Here is a 6,594-nt window from a genome sequence, read left to right as displayed (position 1 = left end):
TTGGGGTGCAGTTTCCCCCAAACCCCACACCTATTTCCTTGAAACTTGGCAGGCTTTGTGGCACGGGCAGGCAATTATCTTGGGTGGAGGGCCACTTAACCAGTTTTGGCAAGCTGTTGAGGGCTGCACGGGTAGCCCCACCCCTTGACAGGTGCCCTGCCCCCTAGTCACCATCTTGGGAACAATGTCCCAATGTCTTGGGACAAATGTTTCAAGGCCAATGCTGGTGGGGCCCAGAGTGGGGCAAAGGCTGGCAAGGGTCTGTGGAGATGGGTTGGGCTGCACCAGCAGGGAGAGGGGGGAGCTGGCCCAGGTCCATAGAGCCCCTGCTGCTCAGGACCCCTGAACTCCTGCTGCTCTGCTCTGGGCCTCGCCAGCATTGGCCCTGGGACACAGGTGTGGGCCTCATGCACCCGCTCACTCCCAGTCCCACAGCACAGGTGGTAGGCAGCATGCAGCCCTGACCCCCTGATCCCAGCAGGGAATGAGCTGGTGCTGAGTGTGGGGAAAAGTGGCCCCTCCCCATGGTCGAAACATTTCGACCATAAGCTGGGAATGGGAAGTCAGTCCAGCTGGGCTGACTTCCCATCCCCAGCACATGATCCAGTAAGAGGCGGCGACGCTCCTCTTCCTGCCCTCCCCATGCTAGATTGCACCGGGCCAGTAGGCAGCCCAGCTGGGCTGTGCCTCGCTGGGGATGGGAAGTCAGCCCAGCTGGTCTCACTTCCCATCACGAGTGAAACTCGAAACAGCCTCGAAACAGCCTTTCAGTTTTGACAGAATGGAATGGAACAGCTGTTTCGACTCAAAATGAAATTCAAGACTGTGCCCACCTTGTTTCAAACATTCGATTGCATGCAGCCTTGGTCCAGATGGCCGGCAGCAGACGTCCTATGGTCTCTTGTAAGCCGGTTGGTAGATGTCTATCACCTGGGTGGCCTCCCCCAATCTCACTTGCCATGACTTTGAATGTTATTCCAGTGGGAGGGCCAACCACCCAGGGCTCCTCTACGGTGGGGAGTCCACCAGGCACTTGTCCGTGGGGCTCCACCTCCCCTACACCCCAACCTCACGCCAACCTTCGGTGAGTCACCAGATCTTCTTGGCCATACCCCCCAAGTGATGATATTGCACCTCTTGAGCTCGATGGTCTTCGTAGCCTTATCACACCCTAGACTCTACCTCCCAAGATAACTCACTCAGCTAGCTGTAGGGCTTCAGACGTAACCCCCTCCAGCCCCAAGGCAGTCTCCACCTGGGACTCTAAATTTAACCAGTACTCCAAAACAACAAAGAAGGGGACAAGGAAAATACGGTGCAGAGCTGTCTTGCCTGCATCACGTCATCCTGTCTCTCAGCCCCAAAAGGGGGAAAAGAAAAGAAACCAACACAAATACTAAGTTGGGAAGAACCTATCTGGTTTCTTCCCCTGCCCTACTGCTAAGGTAACGGAGTGACTTGCCCCTATGACCCCACTGGGGTTTGACCCATTGTCTGGCCTGGGTAGACCACTGCCCCTCACCCCGAGCCGTTTCTCCCCTCACTCTACCAAGTGCGGTATGTGGTGCTGCTCTCCTTATCCGCTGTCAGAAGCGTCCCGCTTCCAGTGTCCTGCGATATCTTCACAAGTGGCTGGCTGTTGCTTGTCCTATGTGCCCTATCCTTATCCTCTTCTACGTACAAGAGCAGAGCCCAGTGTTGGCATCCACATTTCAAGCAGGGTGAGTTATGTTGCATCATTTATAAGTTTTAAGTTCACTGCATTTAGATGAGGCAGGTGAGTTGTTTGTCTTGCAGCTACTATGAAGAGTACCACCAAAATAGGTGATCTATTCATCTGCAGATGGAATCTTTTAAAAATATGTTCTATATTTTTAGCCTAAGTGCAATGCTAAAAGGGGTAGAAGAGGTCTGGCAAGTTAGCATAAAAAGGCACCCAAGCAGATAGGAATACATACAAGCATACACCTGAAGGCATGCAAGGGTCCTCATGCAACCATAAGAAGGCTAAGTACAGACAATCAAAAAGCCTGAGGGTAAATCAATTCAATCTTTTCAGGTTAGTTTAAACTGCAGCGATTAAACTGAGAAACAACTAGACAGACATTCACTTTTGATTCAGAAAAAACAGCCACATACCTGCAGTGGCTCAGGCCAGAAGCCAGGGGGTGCTAGATCATGGCTTTCTGGAACAAAGCCAGCTGCTCCTGAGGTCTCTGGGATTTGCAGTCCAGACTCACAGTAGCAGGACTTTGCAGGATTGCTCATCACTTCCTCTTCCTGCTTCCAGGTGTCTCTGGGTTTTGTAGTCCACAGTTGCAGCCAGCAGGTTTTAGCAAGGCAGGGCAGCTCTGTACTCAGGAGAAGCACTCTGTACTTATTTAACCCCCCTCTTTGGCCCAAGACCCCAGCTGGGGTTTGCCAGTCCCTGCCTTTCCCCCCTACTCCTCCAAACCCTTCTCTGCTGGAGCAGACAGCACAGCATGACACAGCCCAGGGCTGGAAAGTATGCTGGGGGACTGTGATTTAACTTGAACCAGGAAGGGGTCTGGGACAGAAGTTTCATAAATCACTTTGACCCAAATCAATTAAGTCAGGCTGGTGCACAGAGCAGGATCTCTGGAGCCATTTGGGCAGTTCAGGTCCCCAGTCTCCACATGAAGCTGGGAGCTGAGTGTAGGAGGGACTACATAGAGGGTGAGAAACCCTGGGAACTGCTTGAGGTGGCTCAGGTCTACAGTTGCTGGTACAGGGCAGCAGCTCATTGCAGACAATGCTGCACAGAGGGTCTGGGAGCAGACCGAACCCTGGTGCTACACAAGGCTGTCTGGGCCTCCAACCCCTAACACAAGGCGAAGCGCCCACTACACACAGCAGCGTATGTCACCCTCAGCAGGGCCAGTGGCAGCAGAGTTGGATGGCAGAAAAGCCCAGCAGGGGACAGGGCTCAACTTGGAGAACAGGAGGCAACCCTCTGGGACTGTGGAGTAGTAAGTTACCCTGAAGAGAGGGTCCCCACAGGGGAGGGACCCCCCACCTTCAGGGTTGTGAAGGGGCACCACGTGGGCTGCTCCTGGGTGATAGTGGGGTGGGGGGGCTTAGGAGTCTTTGGGGTCTCCCTCTCCTTTTCTTTCCCCCCACCTCCTTTCCTGTAGTGGTACCTTGGGAATGGGGTCCCTGACCTGGAGGGCACCCAAGTAGTCTAAGGATTGCTGGTTATATTGTAGACTGTGCCTTATATTTTATGTGAATAAGTTGAAGTAATAGTTTGTATATTAATAGAGTTATAAGGTTGCCCAATCAATATCTTTTGTTCTGGGTTGTTCTGTTGTTCATCTGTATTTTTGAATAATAATTGGTTGTGTGTGTATGTGTATATATCTATATCTATCTATCGAGATATAGAGATATATATAGATATATGGTATAGACTTTATTGTTTTGTAAATTTGTACATATATATATATATATAGGTCCTTACCCTTTAATGGTTTTGTTGTAATAATACATTTGTGTATAGTTAAGTAATTGATTGACTGGGCCTGACTCCATAGGGTACAGAGGTGGCTGCTGCGCTGTTGTGTCCCTCTGCAGCACACTGCCCTGCCAATAATTCCCTCAATTGGAGAGGGAAGTACAAACCCTTGTATACTTGGGCTACACTACATTTGACCAGGTTTATCTTAAACCAGTTTGAGCCATTTTGAAACTGATTTATATGCACTGAACTTCTGTTTTGTTACAAGTTTAAGCCAGTTTCTAATGACTTAAACTGTTTTTTTGTGTAACTTCTGTCCCTAGCTGAATTGTGCAGGCTCACTGCATGTATGTGATTGTCACACTGCTGTCCGATCGCAGCACAAGGGTCCGGAACGGCTGGGTTAGAAGGGCCGGTTAGCTCTCCATGGGACGGTTAATGCAAGTCCAGCTCATGTCGCCTGAAGAGACTGGAGGTGAAGTGATAGTCACGGAGGCAGAGAGTAGTTGAAGGTAGAGGTTTATTTACTCACAGTGAGCATTGAGGAGAGAAACGAGATGCAGAGAAGTAGACTACTAATCATGTTGGGGCCGACAATGAAGCGGCATTCGGCGGTTGCTAATTGCGAACGGGAGGCGGAAGCTAAGTGATCAGGCTAGCGTCCCTTGTGATAATCGAAGCAGGTGATGAACGACCTCACTTGAGTGCGGCTGTGCACTCCCTTATATCACTCTGGTGTCGCGCTCAATGGTGAGCTGGCTGTTTTCACCGATCACCTCTCAGGGTGCTGTGTCCTGGCCTTATTTGGCGTTGTAGACTATCTGACTTCACCTATGTTGGTGACGCTCTGATAACGAAAGTAATGGTATGGCAGCGTTTGTTTTACCCTTTTGTGATGGTTACAGGGAAGAAGGGCGGGGCTTGCCATCTTGGTGCCTCGCGCATGGGTGCCACTGTTATGGCGTGCATGTGACAGTGATGTCTCTGCAGACAAACATGCACATGGATTCAAATGCATGTGGGCACACATGTGCATGGGGATATATGTCTTATATATCAATGCATATATAAAAGCACATGCACATGCATACAGCATTACTGGAAACTCATGTAGGCAGAGAAATAGTCAAGCAGATGTGCCCCATGCATGTGCTAGCAGATTCCGCATCTACAAACAAACACATAAGTTTGCACACAGTTTCTCATACAGGGCTGAGGCCTAGCAACAATAGTTTTTATATAGCTTTGGTTCCCAGCCTTGTTAGACTCAAGCCCCACCTTCTGGATAATGCTTTTGGAATGAGCTTTCACTCATTTTTTTGACTACGGAAAGACAACAGAGCAATTCTTACGTTGCAAAGAACTCAGACCAAAGTGGGTCAGAGTTTTTGATGCTATATATTCAGATTTGAAATCTCTGGGTTTATCTTGCAAATCACATGTAGGTGTTTTCACATATAACAGTGCTAATATTGTGTGGTACCCCATGGCACTCTTAATAACCTCATGGCACCCCAAGGTGAAGCAGCTCCCTTGTTCTCAACCCTGATTGAGAATCACTAGTATACAGGGGAGGTGTCAAAGATCCAGCCCACAGGCAACCTTTGATGATGCCTCTGGGTGCCACGTGCGGTACATACTGACCTGGCCCCATGGGCAAGGTGCAGGAAACACACTGCATACAGCACCTATGCAGTGTGAATTTGTAGCCATAGTTTCTGGAGTAACTAGGAACAATGCCCACAAAGCGATGGAGAGCAGATTTAGGCTGGACATTAGAACTTCTTCACAATAAGGGTTGCCAGAATCTGGAATGGGCTTCCGAGGGAGGTGGTGCTCTCCCCTGCCTTAGGGATCTTCCAGAGGAGACTGGACAAGCACTTAGGTGGGGTCATCTGACCCGAGCGCTCTTTCCTGCCCAGGGCAGGGGGTCAGACTCGATGACCTACTGAGGTCCCTTCCAAACCTAACATCTATGAATCTATTCTTGCCACTCTGAAATCTGTGCCACACAAAGTACCCACTCCAGCTGGTCTGGGACCCATGCTGTACGTGTTGCCTGCAGAAGCTGCATGCATTGCACATTCCAGAGCTGCTGAAATGGACCTTGAGTGCAGTATATCTGGCATGCAGAGGGGAAGGGGGCCCATGGGCCTGATCCAGCCCCTGAACCAGCCTGTGTCACTCGTTTGGCTCACAGGGCCAGATGAATTCTACTTCCCTGGTGTACGGGATCCAACTTCATGATCAGACCAGTATCATGGGACTGTGCCTTGCATCTGCCAACAGGTGGAGCCAGAAACCCATCTTCTGACACTTTCCATTGCTGTCTTGTAACACATCTGGTGATAGGAAATCAGGTGATATCTAGTAAGTTTCAGATAGCCAGGGTGATGTGCATTTCCCTGGCAAGGCTGAAAAATTATTAGTGCCATTAGGACAAGCTGCAGCAACGTCTGGAGCCTGGTGCTTAAAGGTAGGTTCCTATATTCACTATTTGGGATGCTGTTCCTCTCTCCCTTGCAATGTTTGGAGTCCATTTTCCTTTGGGAAGCTGATTAGGAAGGAAGTGGATAGCATTCTGCATGCCAAAAAGAGGTGTCTCTAGGAGCTTGCTAGCTGTGTGCCTGATGGCCTGGTGTCTGCTGGAATTCACACCTGCAAAGTCTCCTTCCATGGAGAGGCAGATTTGAAAATGTATCATGGTTATGAAGGATTTTGCATTCCTATTAATCTCACTCTGGATTATCCTAAACTCTTGCTTGTGAAAACTGGAGATTTCATGGCAAGATGCTTGAGCTTTGGTGGCTTTCCCATATCTTCTCATACACCTGCACTGAAGTAACTAGCTTTTACTTCAGTGTAAACAATAAGTGAAAAGACCCTGGTAGCGCACAGCTTACACAGCCAGTGTAGCATTGCCCCAGGGAAAATCTGGTAAAAAATGTACTGTCCACTTCCTCAGGTAGCTGTTACCTGTTTCCAGCTAACCACTGGAAAGGCGCTATGATAGTACCTAGTGTGAGCAGTTAGCCTGGGACTGCTGCTCATTTGCCTGCCTGTGTCCTAATCTAATTTACATGAGTGTGCAAAATGGATGCAGATCATTCCAATGT

General features: G+C 49.4%; 1 protein-coding gene across 3 annotated transcripts in view; it reads left to right on the top strand.

Annotated features, from left to right (window-relative positions):
* The first annotated feature begins 5,849 nt into the window (after window positions 1-5,849).
* STING1 (stimulator of interferon response cGAMP interactor 1) overlaps window positions 5,850-6,594 on the top strand; it is a 33,415-nt gene continuing 32,670 nt past the window's right edge. Inside the window, exon 1 of one of the 3 annotated variants that reach the window (XM_090064684.1) lies at window positions 5,850-5,954. The gene's annotated coding sequence lies outside the window, so the exon portion shown is untranslated. The remainder of the gene's footprint in view (window positions 5,955-6,594) is intronic. The other 2 variants (XM_090064685.1, XM_090064683.1) reach the window with 2 other exon arrangements.

Source organism: Crocodylus siamensis, chromosome 10 (assembly GCF_052110815.1).
Source record: "Crocodylus siamensis isolate JL-2025a chromosome 10, ASM5211081v1, whole genome shotgun sequence".
In the NCBI taxonomy this organism is placed as follows: domain Eukaryota; kingdom Metazoa; phylum Chordata; order Crocodylia; family Crocodylidae; genus Crocodylus; species Crocodylus siamensis.
The sequence above is the reverse complement of the archived record's forward strand: the minus strand, read 5'-3'. Positions and strand labels throughout refer to the sequence as shown.